A 22,111-nucleotide genomic window follows, 5' to 3' on the forward strand; every position below is an offset into this window, starting at 1 on the left:
ATGTCTGCTGCTGGAGGAACCTTTTTTGAAAGAGTTTTTGTGGACTTTCATCTCTCATGAAACGAAAACGCATGGTTGCAAATTCAGGCTGGCCCTGGAAATCTGTTTGAAGGTTCAGCAATGGTTTAGAAAATGAGGTTGATGCTGAATCTTGACACGGATTGTCCAAGATGAAATTGTATTTGAATCTGAACATTTTGGTGTTGAGATAATTAAAATAAGCCAAGACGACAGAATGACCACTTGAAGATACCGTAACAGCCACTTGAGACACCATGGTCTGAGTAATATATGTATGATCTATCAGACATTGTCATCAATGTTTTCTCACTTTACATACATTAAAAAAGCATATATTTTTCTGTAAGGTTGACCTCGCAGTGCTATCATGAACTGCTGATTTAGAGGATTCGCCATCTACAGCAGACAAGTTACGTATAAGCGCTTTAATGTTGGTGGTGAATTTGTGGATCTGTTTTTGTTTATAATCATTTTGTTTTCTATGGCATACGATTATAACATGTAGTAGGTGGGCAGAGGTCTTGCCAATTAGTGTAGTCGCTTTCTGGGTTATTTGTTTTGTCCATTGCCTAACATGTGCTGATGTGGGTACTTTAACTGGAGTTAGTCATTGTGTTGTCCCTCTTCTGATCTATCCAGAGCCTTCCAGCTGCTGTTACTTTTTAACATCAACTATTCGTTGCTGCATTACTATATGGGTCTTTCGTCGCCCACTCCTAGCTCCCCCCATCTCGTCTCCAGGAACCATTCGCCATCTTTCCAGAATTCGCTTAAATGGAAGTTGTAATAACTATATGAGAGAGCACGTGGACCCATTCTGTCTCTTCAAGTTGTTGTATCCTGCCGGGACATTCAATCATGTCACACGCTACATGCCACCAATCGGATCACTCTCTTGCTTCTGTCGCCGGTTGGTGCTGGCTTGACACCGCGTCTCAGCCCCCGCCAGCTGCCGAGACGAGGCTGACTGCTTGTCCGACAGCTTGATGATCACATTTTTATTTTTGCACTGCTGTCTCGCCCCGAGGGGACAAGGCATGATTCCTCAATACTTTGAGATGTTTCTCGCTCCAGAAAGTGACAGCTCAAGAGATGTACATCCTGATTGCTCGAGGGGGCGCAGGAGACAGCTAATCTGCAGGGGTTGTTAGTCAAATGGAAATGTGAACCAGTGTAAAGTAAGAGGAACATGTACTAATCTCTGCGGTGTCTGCAGCCGGGAGGGACCTGTGACGTCTCTGGGTACCAGGAGGATCTTGACAGTTCGGTTTGTGCCAGCACCATGCCTTTGACACACTTCTGGCTTTTGAGTTTTCTTTGGCAGGAGGGAAATAGAAAGTTTCCATTCTTCAAGCAAGAGAAGGATAAACTGTAACTTGTTCAGAGAAGAGAGAAATACCGAAGCCTCAACTGCATGGCTCCACCACCAAAATGATCTGGACTATGAAAGTACAGATGAAAATTAAGTAAATGAACTCTAAGAAACTAATAGAGTAATAGATGGGCAGTCTTATAGAGCTTGATGGAGCGATGTATGGGTTGGGTGATAGGTGGACAGACAGAAGATAACAATTTTTATATAGTGCTCACTGTCCCAGCTTTTCCATTTCCAAAGTCCCGTAAATAATATAGATTTAAAAGGCTAATGCCACTTTAATAGTAATCCATGTGTCGATCATGGAAGGATGAAAAGCTGAGTTAGCCCTGCTGAGATTAAGGAACAACGTGACCTACAAGTCACATTACATGTCACTGAGCCATCTTGCTGGCTTCATAGGATGGTTGAGAGAACTCAGCTTTGGCTTCATTTTGTCTGTGCCGTTGTCCATCCATCCATCTGGACTTTAATTCTGCCACTGTTTTAGGAGCTCTCAAATTTTAGGTATGTTAAATGGTACTATGGGAACACTGTTTCTGTTTCCTTCACATCCCCAAAATACAAGAGGCATGCTCTCAGGCACCAGGATTACGCCATTAGCATTAATAATAATAACCAGGTATTTGTAAACCGGAACAAATCACCCCTAAGGGTCTCAAGGCGCTGGGGGCCGTCGGGAAGATTTAGCGAGCTATTGCCCAGAGTCACATGGTGCTGAACTGCCACCAGAGCAAACACAAGGAGATGATGAACGGAGGGCTGAAACTTTTCAGACACTCACCCCCAGTCACAGATCTGGGTTGAATCCATCATCATTCTTTAGCTCACATCGCCACCTCAGTTCAGACACAGCTAGATGCAAATCAGTCTTGACCCCGTGCCTCATGGGAACAGTCCAACCCGAACTGCCAAGCCAGGTCTTCCCTGAACCGGAAACAAGCATCCTGGGACAAGTTTCTGGGTAACACCCTTCATCAACCAGGCTAACTTGAATCCAGTGGCAAAATGAGCAAGCCACAGGAGCCGGGGATCGAACCGTGAGCCCTGTGCTACGGAGTCAGCTGCCCTGTCCACTGCGCCACACATTGATGAAGGCATCCAGGGAGTTATCCGTTTCAGCAGCATTTCTTTGATGTTAATCGGGCCTCCTTCAGATTGTAGTCCAGGTTTAAAGTCGGCCTGGCCTATCAGTCACTGACTGTATGCTTGCCTTTGATGGTGTACAGCACTTTGCTGCCCTTCGGCTCACTATAAACAGACTCCACATCCACCCATATTGTACTCCAACACCAGCCATCTAGAGTGACCGTATTCCAAGCGGAAGGGGGCGGTGCTTCAACATACCCAATGAACTGGCAACCGTTGACAAGTTGCAGGGGTGGCTCTAGGCTCATGGCGGCCCGGGGCAGGGAGCGTAGGGAGTGGGTCCGGGCGGGGCGGAGCGTGGAGGCCAGTGAAGAGGGGGGTCAGGGTGGTTGGAAGTGTAACAGAGCCGGAGGCCGCCAAATCCCTGCCAGGGGCTGCCACGCAAATATGTATCCATCCTCAGAGGATTATTATATTAAGGATATATATTGGCGTGGTGGCCCCTTGGGTTTGGTGGCCCTGTGCAGGTGCACAGCTTGCAAATGGCTAAGGCCGCCCCTGCCAGTTGCCCAGCAGGCCTGGGCCACTGAAAGGCCAATACCCTGTCCCTTCTGTGTGAGGCAGGGGGAGGATCTCTGGAAACAACACAAAGTATTTCGACCAACTAGTCCCTCCCTTGGGATCCACCAGTGGTCAGAGGTAGTGGTCCCTCCGTGGGTGTTTTAGACATGAGTGGGACGGGCTGGAAGTGGGAGAGACACTGGCCATGAGGGAGGGGGAAATAGACTGACACCAGGAAAATACTCAGGGGGGCTAGGAACTGCCCCCCCGAGGCAGTTCCTAGCCCCCATGGATCTCTGCTCGCACCCCATTCTCTCGCTGCCCTCTTCCCTCTTCGGGGCTCTCTGGCTGCCTTCTGCTGACTTCTTTTGCTTCTTTTCGTGTGTTCCTGCTCTTCTGTGGCATGTTCCTTCTTTCCTTAATCTCCTTTGTTCTTTCTCTCGCATTCCTTTTCTCCCTCCAGTGTGCTCTAATGGCCTGCCACTGTCTCCTTTTGAGTGCCCCATGTGCTCCTTCACTTCTCTTGTCTGCCCTCTGATGCTTCTTTCTCCTTTTTTCTGCTACCTCTTTGATGTTCTGCGTGTCCTCTGGCTCTGTCATACATCTCTCCCCCTCTTGTACTCTGATCCCTCCCCAGTGCCCCCTGTTCAGGGTACTGCCTGGCTTTTCTCCGTTCTTCTCTGCGCCTCCCCCTCTTCTCTGCTTCTCCCTCTCCCTGTCTCTCGCACTCTGTCCTTTCCCCTCGGTTTGCTCCCTCTCTTTCTCGCCACATCTCTCCCTAGCTCCTTATCTGCCTCCCTCACTCTGGCCCTCGGCGGCCACCGCCTCAGCACCCTTTCCTCCCTCCCTCTCCCTATTATCCACCCCTTTTCCCCCCTCTGCTTTCCGTGCCCCTTTCCCCCTGCCTGTGTTCCCTGCTCACGCCCTCTGTCTCTTCATATGGCTTCTGTCTCTGTGCACCCCACTTACTCCCCTCCACTCCTTGTCTGTGCTCCTATCTCTCTCCCTCTCAGCGCATCTCTATCGCAGGCTGTCTCTCGTCCTCCATCGCGCCCTCTGTATCTATCACACCCCTCCCTCCCATCCTCGTGTTTTTTATTCAATTATTCATCACATTCACAATTCAATATAGAAAACGCACCAACCTGCATGAATTTTGATGCAGTTTTTGCAGCACGGTCCCATCCCGCCGCAGGTTTCCTTCGGCTCCCCCACCCCCGCCCCCATACATCTTCCCCGGGCTGCCTTCACTCCGGAAATTGGAAAGAGCGAAGCGCCTGCATATTGGTGGCTGCCCCCAGGTAGGCGCCGAACCAGGACCGCCTGGCGCCATGCCCGCATTCTCCTATGGCCGTGGCCTGTCCTGGGCTCGTCCAGCCAGGCCTTGCCCTTGACCAACATGGCGGCCGCCGCTCTGATGTGTACCGGGCTCAGATGGAAAGCGCCTTCTCCGGGGCCAGGGCCTGTTTCCTGGTCAGGTCTGTCCCGGGATGACCGGCTTAGGCCTTCCTGCATCAGTTTTTACACAAATGTAAAGAGCACACGAGGTTTCTTGGCACCAGTGGTAGTGAGAGTCAAGTAGTGGGAAAAGGTTAGGAAGCATTCAAAGCCAGGTTTTGAGGGAGCTTTTCAATGCAAGAACAGTGTTTTTGTGACAGATAACGGCTAGAATACAGTGCCATCGTTTGGCTGAGCAGATCGAAAATCTTCATCCGCCAGTCCTATTTTTTTTTTTTTACTTAGGAACGACTATAGGATCATCGTGGCGTCAGTACCCTTATACAGCTCCTGCATGGCTTGTCCGGGTAGGATTAGCATTATCTGGATCTGGACTATCATAGGGTTACAGTCTTGTGGAGAAGCGTGGCTCAATGGTTAGAGCGGCAGACCCTGATGCAGAGATCTGGCCCGGGACCAGGGATCAATTCCCGCCTCGGCGGCTCTTGGACTCAATTTTCTCGGACCTGATAATTCTCGCCTCGGTGCCTAGTCTAATCATGGGTCCCACTCTGTGACTCTGGGCAATAGCTTGCTTAATCTCCACAACGACCCCTTGGGGGTGCCCAGGAGTCGACATTTCACAGGAAAGCCAGGAAGGGTTCCACAGCGGTATGAATACAGCGCTACGAGACCTCTGGGTAGAATTGCGCTATACGAACACATTTACATTTATATTAAAAATGCACCAATATCAGCTGGGGAGGCATGCTCAGTCCCTGGTGGCGGCAGCATTGCTTGTCCTAGGCAGGCAGATATGCCATGGACAATGCTTGTCCTGTTATCCAAGTCACATTAAACCATGGTCACCCAGAGAGAAGGGGTTGTGGCATGCCTTGACCCGTGAAGACACTGGAAGCGACCCGTGTCCCAGTCAATCCCAGCTACTCACTGCAGTGGTCAGCGTCCTCAGCTCTATAGCCTCGAACTCCAGTTCTGACCTTTATTTTATGTTTACTTCAAGTTTTGTCTGCCAACTCTGGATGCCTTCGGGTAGGATTCCCTGTTGTGCCCAGTTAACTGTGCTATGGAGCTCCCTATGTTTTGGGTGGCTGCCTAGCGCAGAACAATGACCTCTCCACCTGCCCAGCACCAACTAGTCCTGTCCACTCGCCCGCCTGATCCCATAATCTGTTGGATGTGGTTCAAGGGCCCTACGGCATTCAACGGTTACTGGGCTCCAATTATGTCCATCAGAGTCTTTTACTTCTGGTGTCCTGGGGCCCCAACACCAGGCCTACTGAGTGGCCTCCGAACAGAAGGAAGTGGGTGCATCAACAGTACCAACAAAAACTGAGCACCTCTTGCCTCTGTGTAACAAAATCACAGTCTGTGCTACACAGCTGCAGCAGGTAGAGTCAGCAGTGTCTAGATAGGGTACAAGAGGCAAAACTTAAAAATAATCCATAGGCTTAATACTGAATCCTCACTAAGGTGGGTGTCATAAAAAAGTGATGGATGGAATGCTTGAATTCATCTCAACCAATGGTAATTACTTGGGCTGCAATCCACTCCATTGTTCTTTTTCAAACCATGCCACCTCAGTCTGGACCCAGCCATATGCAAATCAGTCTTGATTCTGCTCCAATGGGAACAGTCCAGCCCGCACAGCCACACCAGTTCCACCTGAACCAGAAAAGAGCCTCCCAGGAGAGGTTTCACCCTGATAAGAGTTCATCAGACATGTATAGTTTGGTTCCAGTGGCACAGTGTGCATAGGATCCACATCTGGGCATACCTATCTCACTTAGTGGCACACAGTGAAGTATACAAAAAAGTGATGGACTGAGTGCTTAAAATAATCTCAGTCACTGGTAGTTACTCAGGGCTGCATCCTAATCCATCTTTCTTTCGCACACCATGCCACGTCAGTTTGGACCTAGCTATCTGGAAATCAGTCTTGACCCTGCTCCAATGGGACCATTCCAGTCCGAACTGCCAGGCCAGGTTCTCCCTGCACCGGAACACAAGCAACCCAGGACCGGTATTGCCCTTATTTGGGCTCATCAACTGGGTATAGCTTGGTTCCAGTGGAATAGTGTGCACAGTACCCACGTCTGGAAATACCTGTCCCACTTAGGGCGACACACTGAAGTATGGTGTATGGGCAGGAAGATATTACTTGATTGATTAATGAAGGAGAAGGTATGCGACCTCCGACAACCATATACTGAGGTCCAGCTGCAGTGACCCCTCTGGTGGCAGGTTCAGGAATGTTACGGGGTCTGCTTTCAGGTTTAATAAGGGAAATCGGGAGCATTGCTTCATCGCTCCATTATGAGTTGTCATCCATACAAAATAATCCCAAAATGGATTCCTGTACAAAGTCAGTACACAGCGTCCACACGCACCGCACTTGACACATGTACATTAACCCCTTCGACGCTCATGACGAGCTCAGCTCGTCATGGAGTTTCCATAGATTTCAATGGAAATTACATGGGAGAATATCAGGTACCTTAGCATCCAAGTGGTTAAATGTGCCATCTGGTTGAGTGAGTGTAGCAACCCTTTTAATAGGAAAGGCCAACAGACATTACTCCCCTGAAGGCGGCTAGTAAAAAGGCCCGGCCCTTCTGCTAGAACCTCATGACACCACCACTGCTAGCCTCTCTCAAGCCAGTGAGAGGACAGTACTTATCCTCATTATGAAGGGTGCACATTGGATGTTCCTCTGGAGAGGCATTCTCTGGGTTTCAATCCATTTATTTAGGAGGCCTTCAGTGAACATGCATGATTGACGCGTTCACTGAAGGAAAATCAAACAAGCATTGGCAGAGCCAATAGGTTTGATGTTGCTGTCAGCCTTTTGGCTTTGTGAATACTTGTTTTGTTTCAGAATGGCTTTTTCAAAACGTTGTTATTGGGAGAGCTACCAGGCACTCACTATTATGAATATCAATTGCCTAAAAGTAAAAATATGTATTTTGCCTAAAAAAAGTACACATGCCATTGTAGTCCCAAGCACTAAGGGGAACTACTTTGTGTTGGATGTGCTCCTGGTGAAAGAGCAGCATGCCGTCACTCACAGCAAAGATAACCAGTGGCTGAAGCAGGCTGACTCTCTGCCACGTGCTGTATGTATGCTGTGGCAAGCGGAAGGAAAATGGTAATGACACAGTAACAGAACAATAGTTAGAGAAGGCTGTCTGAAAGCCCTTAATAATTATATCATTTTAGTAAAATCCAAAGGCGTGTGCTAATGCTAGGCCTAAAAATCTGCAGCAACATTCAGTGAATTGCTGGCATCCGAACACAGGGCAGAAAAAAAGCATGCTCTCCAGGGTCCTGTAAGGGTCATCTCCGTCCGGGCTCTGTTGGACAACAGTGGAGATATTCGACACAAGTAAGAAAGGCAGTCAAGTCTCACTCGGTTGCATGGGTCAGTATCTCATCTTTGTATGCTCACAAGTGAGGTAAAGACGGGAACTATCCACTCAACCCAGGGGTCAAGGATCCGGCCCTGGTCCTCTCACACGGAGGAAAGATAGAGGGAGGCTGTTTCTTCTCAACCATATAGTTGAATAGAGGATAGGCCTATAATAGTGTCTTTGTCTTCCACAATAAATAGGAAAATTCCACTAAGACTTCATTCCCCTTCATCTTTTCCCTCAGGATGAGGAAGGCTGCTTGTTCAGTGATGCTGGGGTGTCCAGGTCCAGGAGACAACTAAACCCACTGGCACCTTGCCACATTTACAAAATATGTCACCTTGCGCTGCCTTCCCTCTCTCCTGAGAGGCCAAGAGACAGCCCTCCATCCAGTGACGAGGGGTCTTAACCTGGCCAGCATGCTTTGCTGCCTCCAAAACCCAATGTGCACTTAGTAGGGGTTCTTTTGTCATGTCTCTGCATCTCCAAGCCCAGTTCGGTATCAGCAGGGGTCACACCGACCTTTGACTTGCATGCCAAAAGATGGTCCTTGATTCACCCTAGGGGGCTCCGTTGCCTGGCTGTGCAGAGGTCCAGCAAATAGTGGACTCCCTCACCCCCCAACCAAAAGCTCCTGCAGGAAATTGAGCATGTGACCTGCAGTTTCCACATAGATGCCTGCAGTGCTTTAAATGGGCCAGGACTATCAGGTACTGAGAACCTGCATTTATTCATTTTTAGAGGGAGAGTACCTGCACTTCTCAACAGAGATGTGGTACTTTTATTTGGATAGTACCAGCACTTCTCGGAAGCAAGAACGTACTCTGATGTAGGGTACCTGCACTTCTATTTTTCCATTTCAAGCACTGGATAACTGCAGCAAGAGCTTAATCTTTTGAGCCAGCCAGCCTATCTTCGAACACTGACTTGCTTTGTACATCCAGTACAGGGGGGGGGGGACTTAGTGGTATTCTGATGCCACTTGCCAGCTTCTACTTAAAATTCTGCTGCCATCCTCTGTGCCCGTCGAAGCTTGGGCAAATATTTAGACAAGCGGAGTGTGTGCGCACCTCTACAGCATGCGCGAGTTATTCATAGGCCACGTGGTGAATCTGCAGAGACGCCGAGTCCCAGTCGGCGGTTGATCCGAGCAAACAGAGCCGGAATGAGCTGGGGTTCCGAGGAGAGGCTGCTAATCCTGGGCTTGAAGTACGCGGTGATTGAGGGAAGGCCCGAAGACTCTAGTTGTCAACGCGCGGGAGAACTCGTGCGTTCTCTGATGCCATCCCACTGGGGGGCAGCCATATTGCGCATGCGCCAGCAGAGTCAGAAGTTAGGCTTCATCCGTACCAGGAAGGTGAGCTATAAATAGTGTTCCCCCTATAAATGGTGTGTCCACAACACCGTCTTTAGCATCAGGGAGCCCTTGGCTGAAACTGGTCCTTCCATTGTACCACCTCGTGCAGTCTTTCTTTGACAAACCTTCTGGCACCCTGACACTGGAAAGCCTGGCATTAATCCAGATTCACTGACTTTTACTGAACCACCTCCCATTTCTCTGTAGTAAAGACACCTGCGGCTTCACTTTGGTGCCGATGCCGTTTTGGCTCCAAAAGTCACCATTTCCAGGACTCTGAAAAGGCCTCGCTCACTTCTGAGGAAAATCATCGTCCACTTTTCTCACTCGTTCACACTGACCGTAGAGCTGAACCCCCAAAGCCTTCACCCTGGCATGCCGCGACTACAGCAATAAAATCACTCTGGTTTCTCCTCAAAACTCATCGCCAATCAATCAATCAATCAATCAATCACATTTGTAGAGCGCGCTACTCACCCGCAAGGGTCTCAAGGCACTGGGAGGAGGGGGGGGGGGGGGGTGCTCGAAGAGCCAGGTCTTGAGTTGCTTCCTGAAGGAGAGATGGTCCTGGGTCAGCCGTAGGTGGGTGGGGAGAGAGTTCCATGTCTTGGCGGCCAGGTAGGAGAAAGATCTTCCTCCGGTGGTGGTTCTGTGAATCCGTGGGACGGTGGCGAGGCTGGCGGAGCGGAGCTGGCGGGTGGGTGCGTAGAGCGTGAGGCGGTTGTTGAGGTATTTGGGGCCCATGTCGTGGAGAGCCTTGTGTGCGTGGGTGAGGAGCCTGACTGTGATCCTCTTGCTGACGGGGAGCCAGTGCAGGTCTCTCAGGTGGGCAGAGATGTGGCTGTGACGGAGGACGTCCAGGATGAGTCGTGCAGAAGCGTTCTGTATGCACTGTAGTCTTTTCTGTAGTTTGGCTGTGGTTCCAGTGTAGAGGGCATTCCCGTAGTCCAGTCAGCTGGTACGAGGGCCTGGGTGACCGTCTTTCTGCTTGAGGTGGGGATCCACCGGAAGATCTTTGGGAGCATGCGTAGGGTGTTGAAACAGGATGCCGAGACGGCGTTGACTTGCTTGGTCATCATGAGGGAGGAGTCCAGGATGAAGCCCAGGTTGCGTGCGTGGTCTGTGGGCTTGGGGGTGGTGCCCAGTGCAGGGGGCCACCAGGAGTCGTCCCAGGCGGAGGGGGGCGGTCCGAGGATGGGGACTTCCGTCTTGTCTGAGTTCAGTTTCAGACGGCTGAGCTTCATCCATTCCGCGACATCTTTCATTCCTTCCTGGAGGTTGGCTCTGGCGGTGGCGGGGTCGTTGGTGAGGGAGAGGATCAGCTGGGTGTCGTCAGCGTAGGAGATGATGTTTAGGTTGTGTTGGCGTGCGATGGCTGCGAGGGGGCTCATGTAGACGTTGAAGAGGGTGGGGCTGAGCGAGGAGCCTTGAGGGATGCGCAGATGATCTTGGTGGCAGCTGAGCGGAAGGGGGGGAGGCGGACTCTCTGAGTTCTGTCAGAGAGGAAGGAGGTGATCCATTTCAGAGCTTTTCCTTGGATCCCGGCGTGGTGGCGGCGGGTTGTTAGGGTGCGGTGGCAGACTGTGTCGAATGCGGCCGATAGGTCGAGGAGGATGAGGGCAGCAGTTTCCCCGTTGTCGAGCAGGGACCTGATGTCGTCGGTGGCTGCGATGAGGGCGGTCTCGGTGCTGTGGTTTGCTCGGAAACCGGACTGTGATGGGTCTAGGGAGCCGTTTGTCTCGAGGAAGGCGGTTAGCTGTTTGTTGACGGTCTTCTCGATGACTTTGGCGGGGAAGGGGAGGAGCGAGATGGGGCGGAAGTTCTTGAGGTCTGTGGGGTCCGCGGTGGGTTTTTTCAGGAGGGCGCTGATCTCCGCATGTTTCCAGCTCTCCGGAAAGGTGGCAGATGCGAAGGAGATGTTAACGATGTTCTGGAGTTGGGGTGCGATGATGGAGTCGGCTTTGTTAAAGATGTGGTGTGGGCAGGGGTCGGCTGGGGAGCCGGAGTGGATGGTGTTCATCACGTGGGTGGTGTCTTCAGTGCTGACGGAGGTCCAGGCGCAGAGGGTGGTGGTGGGGGGCGTTGGTTCGGTGGTTGGGTGCGTGGTCTGGGCACCGAAGCTGTTGTGTATGTCGGCGATCTTGTGGTGGAAGAACGAGGCGAGTGAGTCGCAGAGGTCTTGCGAGGGTGTGATGTCGTTGTTGCTGGCACTGGGGTTGGAGAGCTCTTTAACGATGCTGAAGAGTTCCTTGCTATTGTGGGTGTTGTTGTCCAGTCGTTCACTGAATGCTGTCCTTTTAGTGTGAGGTTCCGTGAATTCTGAACCCGTTTCATAAAGGTCATGGTTTCGTTACGAATTTGATATTAGTGAACCGTAACTAGTTAGTGCGGCAAGTAGGAGTGTTTTCATCATGTTAGACCGATGGATTCACTACGTATTTGGGGATTTCGTTCTGAACCCTTGGGTTCCATTTTGTGTATGGCAGCCATTTTGTGGTTGCCCTCACATAGGCCGATGACTGTGGCTGAACTAGTCTTTTTAAGGACATGTACACCTTAGCTCGAGTTTGTGCTGACTCCTGTTTGACCTGAGTGAACTGACCCTGTTGCCTGAAGCTGACCTTGTAAAACCAGTTCCTGCCCTTTAGCTGATCAAGATTGAGGATCAAAGCACAGGACATCGTAAAGTTTTACTGCACACAAATATGCCTTATCCTACTCTCACCTGTTTCTGCTCCTTTCTTTATGGTCTATTTATGATTGGGTTGTGGCCTTTTTTATTATGGGTTCGTTCGACCTGTCTAAAGAAGAATGTTGGGTTTGACCGATGATTGATCATGGGCTGGGCAACTGAAAAGTGGGTTTTACCCATGCGATACCTCTGGTGTGGATACATGTGATTGGATAGTTTGTAAATGTTAGGTATTTGTCTGGAATGTGATTTTTGGCATAAAAAAGGATGACTTGCTTTGTAAAATTGAGCAGTCTCCTGAGAACTCATACCGTGATGATTTCTAGGACTTCTGTTACTGGCTGCAGTCAATAAATTCGATCTTTGACGCCACCAGGAAGAGTCCCGTGTCTCTGTATTCTAAGACAGGTGAACCCGAAGACTTTGGGCGTGCCCCTGGCGCCGCTGGGTCTTAAATAACCCGGTTCTTCAGTTGGCACTTCCAACGTCGGGTGACTTCAGCGGTAGCGGTCCAAGCCTGAAGATCGTGAGGAGCTTCGTGAGGAAATTCTGGAGGACGGCCACCACTTCATCGACCCCGGCACGTCGAACGTGGACTGAAGGTCTTTTCTGCGAGGCTTCCCGCTTTCCTGACGGCTACGAAGGACTGCTGCCCTGACTGTCGCCCTGTCTTGGACCCATTTGTGATGCTTTGTACGGCGAGACGATAGACGGGTCTTCTGGTGGCGTGACTGATACCTCAGTTAAGTATAAGTAAGTCGCTCCCAGTCCTTAGTTTTTGGTCCTTTGGTTCTTAGTTTGTTTGGTCCTTAGTTTTGATTTGAAAATTGCAATTTCCAAAGCCGAGGATCTCGTATATTTACGAGTGTATCGGTAGAGATAATCCCTTGAAGTTTGAAGCTCGATTAGTGAGCGAAGATGCCTAATCGTAGCAAATTTAGTACTTGGTTTGGTTGTGGTTGCAACAGGGATTCCCGATCGGAGGATTCGTGTCCGATACCTCCGGTTGGAACTCCGACTTATGAGCTCTATTCTAAACACAGCGTGGGCCCCATTACGTTCAATGAAGTATGGGTCCACTACACTATAAAAGATGGTGTCTTACAATGGCCCCAACATGGTAGCTTTAATACAGAGATTTTAGACAATTTAGAAACTAAATTATTTAGGAAGAAAGCCCGGCCGGCAATGTTTGACTCCTTTCGCCTTTGGTGTAAAAAAGCCAGACAACGAGAAATTAAACAAGCTAAAAGAGATAAAAGAGAAAAGGATGTATCAATAATGCAAGCTGCTAGGCAGTTTAAAGAAAACGAAGAAGATAAAGCAATTGAGGTGTCAGATGGGCAACGTTGCATGGCCATAGATAAATGTTATCCGGCCTTGCCGTCTTCTCCTCCGAAAGCGATTGAAGATCTTGAAAAAGATTCTTTGATCTCTCATTTACTGAGATTGCCACCTCCTTATGTGCAGGGTGCTACTGCGCCTCCATTACTACCGGTTGTTCCACCCTTTGTTGTTCAACCTCCTGCTGTTGTTCAGCCACCCGGTGCTCCACAGATGGTTTTACCTTCTCCTGTGCAACCCACTCTAGGGTCGCCATCTTTGCTACCAGCTTTGCCTCAAACCCCTTTGCCTTCTACTTCTGCTTCTTCGACTCCGACTGTTCTTATGCCTATACCTTCTTTGCCTCAGAATACTTATTCTCCTGTTCTTATGTCTGCTTCTTCTCCTTCTGCTAGAAAACGAATGACCGAGACTGTTGTTAATCTGTTGTCTGCATTGTTTGGGTCATTGAATATGACCCCTGTTTCGGGACGTAAGCAGAGTCATAGTCAGCTTCCTAGTCCCGAGGAACGGACAGTGTTGGATTTGTTGGCTCGTAGATGGATTTTGAATGCTTCAAGGTATAATTTGCCAGCGGTTATGGATGTTTTCTTTCAGTGGGAACCGCCTAAGCAAAGGTATGTTTTCGATGTGATGTGTACTTTCCTGCGTCAGGAATGGGAAGATAATGAGTTGGGTCTGATTCTGCAGGATGTGCTTGATGTTCAGTCAGATTCTGCTAAAGGGATGATAGTGGACATTGATGTTACAGATGCTGTAGAGACGATATTGGCTTTTAGATCTAGACTTCCGCCTCAGACGTTGTATGAACCTGATCCCTCTGTTAGGAGGAAAGTGAGACAGTATCCAATGAGAGAGGTTCCTCCACTTTGGAAAGAAGGAGACGCAACTGCTAATCTGCCTGTTTTGCCTCATTTTCAGCAAATATGGGTACATGTCCCTTGAAAGAGAGCAGAGGTCTTGGCTCTTAGCAGACCTTACCTGATCCTCGTAAGAATCCTGCTGGATACTACAAAGAATTGTCTCAGACAGTAGATGCGTGTATTATGAATTTAGCCAACATCGACATGTTGATGGGTAATGTAGTTCCACAACCTTTGTGGGCGAAGATTCGTCATGAGAATCATGTGGCAGAATTAGGAGATACTTGGGCGAATATTATTGCTGCAGATGGTAGACAACAGGGAGGTGCTAAACCTGAACCTTTGGTTACGGAATTGCCAGGTAGAATTATTAATTTAATGAAGACGATGATGCCTGCTTTACTAGGGAAATGGGACAAGTTAACAGCATGTAAGCAGAAGAAAGATGAAAGTGTATCTGATTTCTTCACTAGGTTTGAAGAAACATTTATAGATCATAGTGGTCAGTACATGAGTACGGAAGGTGGGCAAAGATTATTTGTGGACAAATTTGTCTTTAATTTGCTCCCTGAACTTTCTAATAAGTTGAAAGATTCTGAAAGTTCTTGGGCTGTTTCATCGTCGGCCCAGATATTGGCGACTGCACAGTACTATGAGAATAGGGATAAGGACGAGAAAGAAAAAGCAGAGAAAAAGACAAAATACTTAAAGACAAAGGTTCTTTTGCAGCAGGCGTATCCGCCTCGCTTGAATCAGCAAGAGTCACAGCAACGCCCACTGTTTCAGCAACCTGCACAGTTTCAGAGACCTCAACAGAACGCTGGGTATTTTCCTCCAAGACCCCCCTTGGGTTTGAATCAGTGTGCGTACTGTAGGGAGTAAGGTCATTATAAAAATGAGTGCCCTGTTTTACGACAACGCGCGAGTGGTATGCCGGCCCCGAGAGGCCGTGGTGGTTTTCAGCAAGTGTCTTGGGGTAGAGGACGTGGTGCGTTTCCTCAGAACGAACGTTCCTTTCCCCCACAGAATTCTATGAATTGCTTTGATCAACAGAAAATTGCATCTGGTCAGTCGACTCAGTACTATGCTGATGACTATTATGTTGAGAGTGAGAATGCTGATTATAATGATTGCTAGGACAGCCATGGACAAAGAGAGGGAGTAGTGTCGGTTCCAGTAGATCAGAGTGGGCCTTATGTTGCAGTAGCCACATCGGGTGTGGTAGAGCCTTTTCTTTTGGATACTGGTGCAGCGAAGAGTTCTATCAGGCACTCTAAACTCCCTGGCGCACCTTTGTCTGGCTTAACGAATGTCTCGGTAGGATTCTCTGGCGCCCCAATTCGTAACCCAGTTTCTAGTCCCTTGTCTCTTTCTATAGGGCCTTGTGAGTTGGAAGCACCTCTCATTTTAACGACAGGTTGTGGTGATAATTTGTTGGGTTTGGATTTGTTGAAAAGGTTGCATGCAACATTACGTTGTTCTCCTTCGGGAGTACAGCTTACATTGGGTAAGAAAGTGATCTCTCCGATGTATTTGTCTAAAGATCGGCTTCCACCGGAATTGCGTTCTCTCCCTGTTACTCTTTGGGCTACTGGTCCTAATGATGTGGGTCTTTTGGAGATTCCACCTTACGTTGTAATGCTTAAAGCGAATGTTAAATTGCCGCGCATTCCCCAATATAGGATTTCTAGCGATGGTGAAAGAGCGCTTTTGGCGATCATCTATGATTTGATTGAGAAAGATGTGATTGAAGAAACGAGAGGTAATGTGTGTAACAGTCCCGTTTTGCTTGTCCTGAAGCGCACTGACTCTTCTCAGGCACCTGTTTATAGGTTTGTGATCGATCTTAGAGAGGTTAACAAGATTGTCGTGCCACAGTTTCCAGTTGTTCCGGATATTACTGCTTTGTTGACTTTGATTCCTGCTTGAGCTGCCTGGTTTTCGGTTATAGATCTGAAGAATGCTTTCTTCAGCATTCCAATTGCCGAGGAAAGTAGAGATATCTTTGGCTTCTCTTTAGGAGGCCGAAGCTTCCGGTTTAAGAGAGCTCCCCAAGGCTATTGCGAAAGTCCTTCTATTTATAGCCAGGCTTTGAAGACTCAGCTTGATACTCTTGCGTTGCCTACTGGTACTGCTCTTATTCAGTATGTTGACGATTTATTAGTGGCTGCTGATGATGAGGAAACTTGTAAAGAAGCTACTATTTCTTTGTTGCGACATTTGTCGGACTTGCATCATAAAGTGTCACCTTCTAAGTTGCAGTATTGGCGCCAAGAAGTGACCTACTTAGGTCATCTCTTGTCAAAGGAGGGAAGAAGGTTGACCCCAGAACGAATTCAAGCGATTGCTCGAATGACTGTGCCAAATACGCAGAGAGAGGTACATGCTTTTCTGGGTATCACATCGTATTGTAGACAGTGGATTCCGAATTTTTCTCTGCTGGCCAAACCTCTGTTGGCATTGACTTGTAAGGATATACCGAATCCTCTTCCTTGGTCTGACGATTGTCAGAAGAGTTTTTCTGAATTGCGTGATGCATTGTGCTCTGCTCCAGTGTTGGGTACTCCCGACTACAGTAAGCCTTTTACATTGTATGTCCACGAGAGAGAGGGTTGTGCATTGTCAGTTTTGACTCAACAATTTGGTGATAAGCAGCGTCCATGTGCGTATTTCTCGTCGACTTTAGATCCGGTAGCTAGAGCATTGCCAAGTTGCTTGAGAGCTACAGCGGCAGCGGCTGTTTCTATCCGACAGTCTGCTGGATTGGTGATGGACAATACGTTGGTTGTGATGGTTCCACATGCAGTGGATACTTTATTAAATCAAACCAAGACTCAACACCTTACTAGTGCGAGGTTGTCGGGTTATGAGTTGACGCTTTTGGCTAGTCATGTGCACATCAAGCGGTGCAATGTACTGAATCCAGCGACATTATTGCCGATCTCTGTGGATACAGATTGTCAGGAACAGCATGATTGTTTTTTGAGGACGGAAGAGGAAACGAAGGGGAGAGTCGACTTGAAAGACACTCCTCTTTTGGATCCTGATGGTATGCTATGGGTTGATGGGTCATGCTATAAGCTCCCGAATGGTGATACGACTGCAGCATATGCCGCAACAACATTATGCACAATTGTTGAAACTGCACGAGTGAGCCATAATTCGGCGCAAGCAGCAGAGTTGATTGCATTAACGAGAGCGTGTATTTTATCTGAGGGAAAGAGAGTGAATGTGTACACCGATAGTCAGTATGCGTTTGGTGTTGCCCATAGTTTTGGACGCTTAGAGAAAGAGGATTTCTGACGTCGCATGGGACTAAGATTCAACATGGACAATTGGTGAATGAGCTTCTGGAGTCACTTACTTTGCCGAAGCAAGTTGCGATTGTGAAGTGTAGTGCTCACCGGAAGGTTACGGATGATGTTGCTCGTGGTAATGCGTTTGCGGATGAAGTTGCGAAAGAAACAGCGAGAAATGTGATGAGTCGAATGTATGTTGCAGGCCCTGCGAGATGGATTGGTGCAGCGGGAATGTGTGAAGATACGAATGAGAGTGTGAAATCAATCCAAGCAGAAGCTACTGAAAGTGAAATGAGTGTGTGGAGAGAAACTACGGGTAGATTGGATTCGACTGGTTGTTGGGTTGAGTTATCAGAACACCAAAGATGGATGTTGCCGGATGCATATGTGCTTGCGGTAGTTGCGATGGCACATGGTTTGTCTCACATTAGTGTGAAAGGAATTTGTAAGTTGTTGGCTCCAGTGTGGCAGAATGCTGGAATTCCCAAATGTGCTGAGAATGTGGTCAAGAATTGTATGGTGTGTCTGATGTATAATGCTAGCAAGGGAACTCCAACTCCAGCTGGTCACTTTGCGCCTCCGACGTATCCGTTTGAGGTTCTGCAATTGGATTTTATACACATGGAAAGGTGTAACAACCTGAAATACGTCCTTGTAGTTGTTTGTGCCTTTTCTAGATGGGTAGAGGCATACCCCCTAAAAGACAATACAGCCTTGTCCACAGCTAGAGTCTTGCTCAAAGAATATTTCCCTAGATTTGGATTGCCAAGGATGGTGTGGAGTGATAATGGAAGTGAGTTCGTGGGGAAGATTATGAAAAAAGTATGTGAGGGTTTGGGAATACGACAGAAGTTTCATGCCGCAAACCACCCCCAATAAGCTGGACTAGTGGAATGTTACAATGGCACTTTGAAGTTAAAGTTAGCCAAAATTCAGGCGAGTTCTGGTCTTCAATGGCCAGATGCTTTGCCGTTGGCACTTTTGTCAACTAGAACTACAGTGCATTCCCGAATTGGCCTTAGTCCTAATGAAATTGTTTTTGGCCGTCCGGCGAATGTGTGGGGAGTACCGAGGCCAGTGAAGTTTAGTGACATTGAATATCCTGTGTTGGTGGACTATTTGTATGATTTGACGGCTAAATTGCGTGTCTTGCATCAACAGGTTCATGATAACTTGCCACCAGCATCTGTGGATCCAGGTCACACCATCAATCCCGGTGACTGGGTCCTGGTGAAGAATTTTCAGTGGACCAAAATCGAGCAGCCCCGCTGGACCGGCCCCCACCAAGTGCTCCTGTCAACAAGAACTTCGGTGAAGGTCTTCGGGAAGCGAAATTGGATTCACGGCGTACATTGTAAGAGGGCGCCTTTACCTCTACGTACGACCAGTGGGTCCGTGATGGTATTGGTGACTCAGAGACAGAACGAGTGCCGAAGTTCATGCCGTTTAGCGATGCACATCTAGTATGGACAAATTCTGAACGAGAGGACGACGACATTTTGCAAGCAGCTGTACCTCCACATTTAAGATTGGACACCACTGAGCCTGAACTCTTGTTTAAAGATCACACAGTGCCTGGTAAAGGCCGTTATAATTTCCGACCGAGAAACGATAAACAAATTAAAGTATAATTTTTCCTTTTGCTTTTGGAGAACTGCACTCTCTCATCCAAGAAACTGTTTTGGCCTATTTTTCTTTTTCGAGCTGCCATCCGAGCTCAGCTGTAGGGTTGCGGTATAAAGACTTGGGATTGCAAGCCGTGTAGACACAAGGTCGACGGTTCTGGTTGGTTTCAGGGCATTCCCTGGACTGACAGACGCATTCCTTAGCAGAAGAAAACCAACTGCCGCGAACAGCACGGTTAGAGGATGGAGTTTTCTGGGACAGAGAGAGCTGCTGAGAAAATGAACTTTAAAATGAAACTGTGTAAATTAATGTATAGCAATTGTTTTCTGATAACATATGTCCTGATGTTTTTAAGTATGACGTTAGCATTGGTGGGTGGGATTGTTTTCGCTACCCAATTGACTTCTGCACCCACCTCCCAACCTATGTCTTTTTCTACTGCTACTTCTGTGCATTCTTTTCATGTCCTACCTGAACACGAGCAGATTAGAAGGTCAGAATTCGTACATAACACATTCATACAGCTACTGCACCAATATCAGTTGGTAGTGAACATTACTAATTGTTGGGTGTGTGGTCTTATGCCACATACTACAGGTAGAGTTGTTCCTTATCTGATCTTACCGTTTAGTCAGAATGGGTCTATATGGGCTTTTCAGACTATGTTCATTTACGCTCTGGAAGTTTATCCTCTGCATTCCATGAGAGATAACTTGAGTAACCAAGCCTTGGTGAAGGGAGTTATGAATATGAGCAGAGATATCGACACGTACAGGACTATTCCTAAGGAAGAGTTTGCGGCTTATGTTGGATGGAACACAACTGGTTACAGTGTTAGTCTGAGTGAAAATCAGAAACGAAAGAGGTCACCTCCGATTTGGGTCGTACCCCACCGAGGTCAATTGTGTCTGCAAGGTAATGGCAAAAATCCGAAAGCTCAGCTGGGGAAAAGTGTTTGTATTCAGACGTATGTTTTTACGTCTCAATCTTCTCCGCCATTTTTGGCAGCTAAGGGCACGTATTTTGTTTGTTACAACAGAGCATATACATGGTTGCCCCCTGATTTTTCGGGAACATGTTATGTTGGATATTTGTTGCCTCCTACGTATACTGCTGCCGCAGATTACCACAAGACGAGAGTTGCTAGAGGTGTCTTCGATCGGGAAGATACTGCTGGACAGGAAGTGGGAGACTTCTTTAAGGGTTTCTTACCGTTTTGGGGACCTATGGCTAACAGTAGAGGCTTACGGCAATTGACGAGAGTGGTTGAATCCACCATAAACGAAACTGCTGCTACCCTTAGTAATCTGACAGCTGAGCTTCAAGCGGATCGCCTTATGACGTTACAAAATCGTATGGTTTTAGACGTCATACTCGCAGATCGAGGTGGAGTATGTAAAGTGATCCAATAGAGTTGCTGCGTTTTTATCCCAGATAATGCTCCGACAGTTTACGAGGCCATTTCTAAGTTACATAAGATCTCCAAGTCTATACATGTGGACAAAGGAGATTGGTCGTTAACTGGATGGTTTTGGGGACTATTATCCGTTTGGGGATGGAAGCTTCTGACGATCATTGGTGTGGCTTTAGCAATTATTTTCTCGTATTGTCTTTGTATACAGTGCGGTCCTGCCATATGTGGCCTTTGTGCTACTATGTGTGTCAGGGGATCGCCTGCCTCGAGAGTTACACAGAGGAACAAGATAATGCTTCAACAGCACCTTGGTGATCTGATGAGAATTGACATCGACTCCGATATAGACTGAGTGATTGCCTATGTAAGGGCAAGAGGAGGGTCTGAGGTTCCGTGAATTCTGAACCCGTTTCATAAAGGTCATGGTTTTGTTACGAATTTGATATTAGCGAACCGTAACTAGTTAGTGCGGCAAGTATGAGTGTTTTCATCATGTTAGACCGATAGATTCACTACGTATTTGGGGATTTCGTTCTGTACCCTTGGGTTCCATTTTGTGTATGGCAGCCATTTTGTGGTTGCCCTCACATAGGCCGATGACTGTGGCTGAACTAGTCTTTTTAAGGACATGTACACCTTAGCTCGAGTTTGTGCTGACTCCTGTTTGACCTGAGTGAACTGACCCTGTTGCCTGAAGCTGACCTTGTAAAACCAGTTTCTGCCCTTTAGCTGATCAAGATTGAGGATCAAAGCACAGGACATCGTAAAGTTTTACTGCACACAAATATGCCTTATCCTACTCTCACCTGTTTCTGCTCCTTTCTTTATGGTCTATTTATGATTGGGTTGTGGCCTTTTTTATTATGGGTTCGTTCGACCTGTCTAAAGAAGAATGTTGGGTTTGACCGATGATTGATCATGGGCTGGGCAACTGAAAAGTGGGTTTTACCGTCATGCGATACCTCTGGTGTGGATACATGTGATTGGACAGTTTGTAAATGTTAGGTATTTGTCTGGAATGGGATTTTTGGCATAAAAAGGGATGACTTGCTTTGTAAAATTGAGCAGTCTCCTGAGAACTCATACCGTGAAGATTTCTAGGACTTCTGTTACTGGCTGCAGTCAATAAATGCGATCTTTGATGCCACCACGAAGAGTCCGGTGTCTCTGTATTCTAAGACAGGTGAACCCGAAGACTTTGGGCGTGCCCCTGGCGCCGATGGGTCTTAAATACCCCGGTTCTTCAAGTGGTGCGTATCAGCTGGTGGTGTTTGCGGTTGGCGTTCTTGAGGGCTATCATGTTTCCTGTTGACTGGTCGTGGCGCTAGGCTTTCTCGAGGGTACGGCAGGTTTTCTTGGAGTTTTTGAGGTCGTTGGTGAACCATGAGACTTTCTTGCTGCCGGGTCTGCTGGGAGGATTCTTCAGTGGTGCAAGGGTATCGGCGCAGTTGGTGAGCCACTGTGTGAGGTTGCGGGCTGCTTCGTTGGAGTCCGTAGTGTTGGTGGGAGGGTTCTGGCTCAGGGAGGTGGTGAGCTGGTCGGTGGTGATCTTACTCCAGCATCTTCGGGGAGCCTGTTGCGGGTGGTGGTGGGTCGTGGTTT

Source organism: Lissotriton helveticus, chromosome 1_1, assembly GCF_964261635.1.
Source record: "Lissotriton helveticus chromosome 1_1, aLisHel1.1, whole genome shotgun sequence".
Lineage (NCBI taxonomy): Eukaryota > Metazoa > Chordata > Amphibia > Caudata > Salamandridae > Lissotriton > Lissotriton helveticus.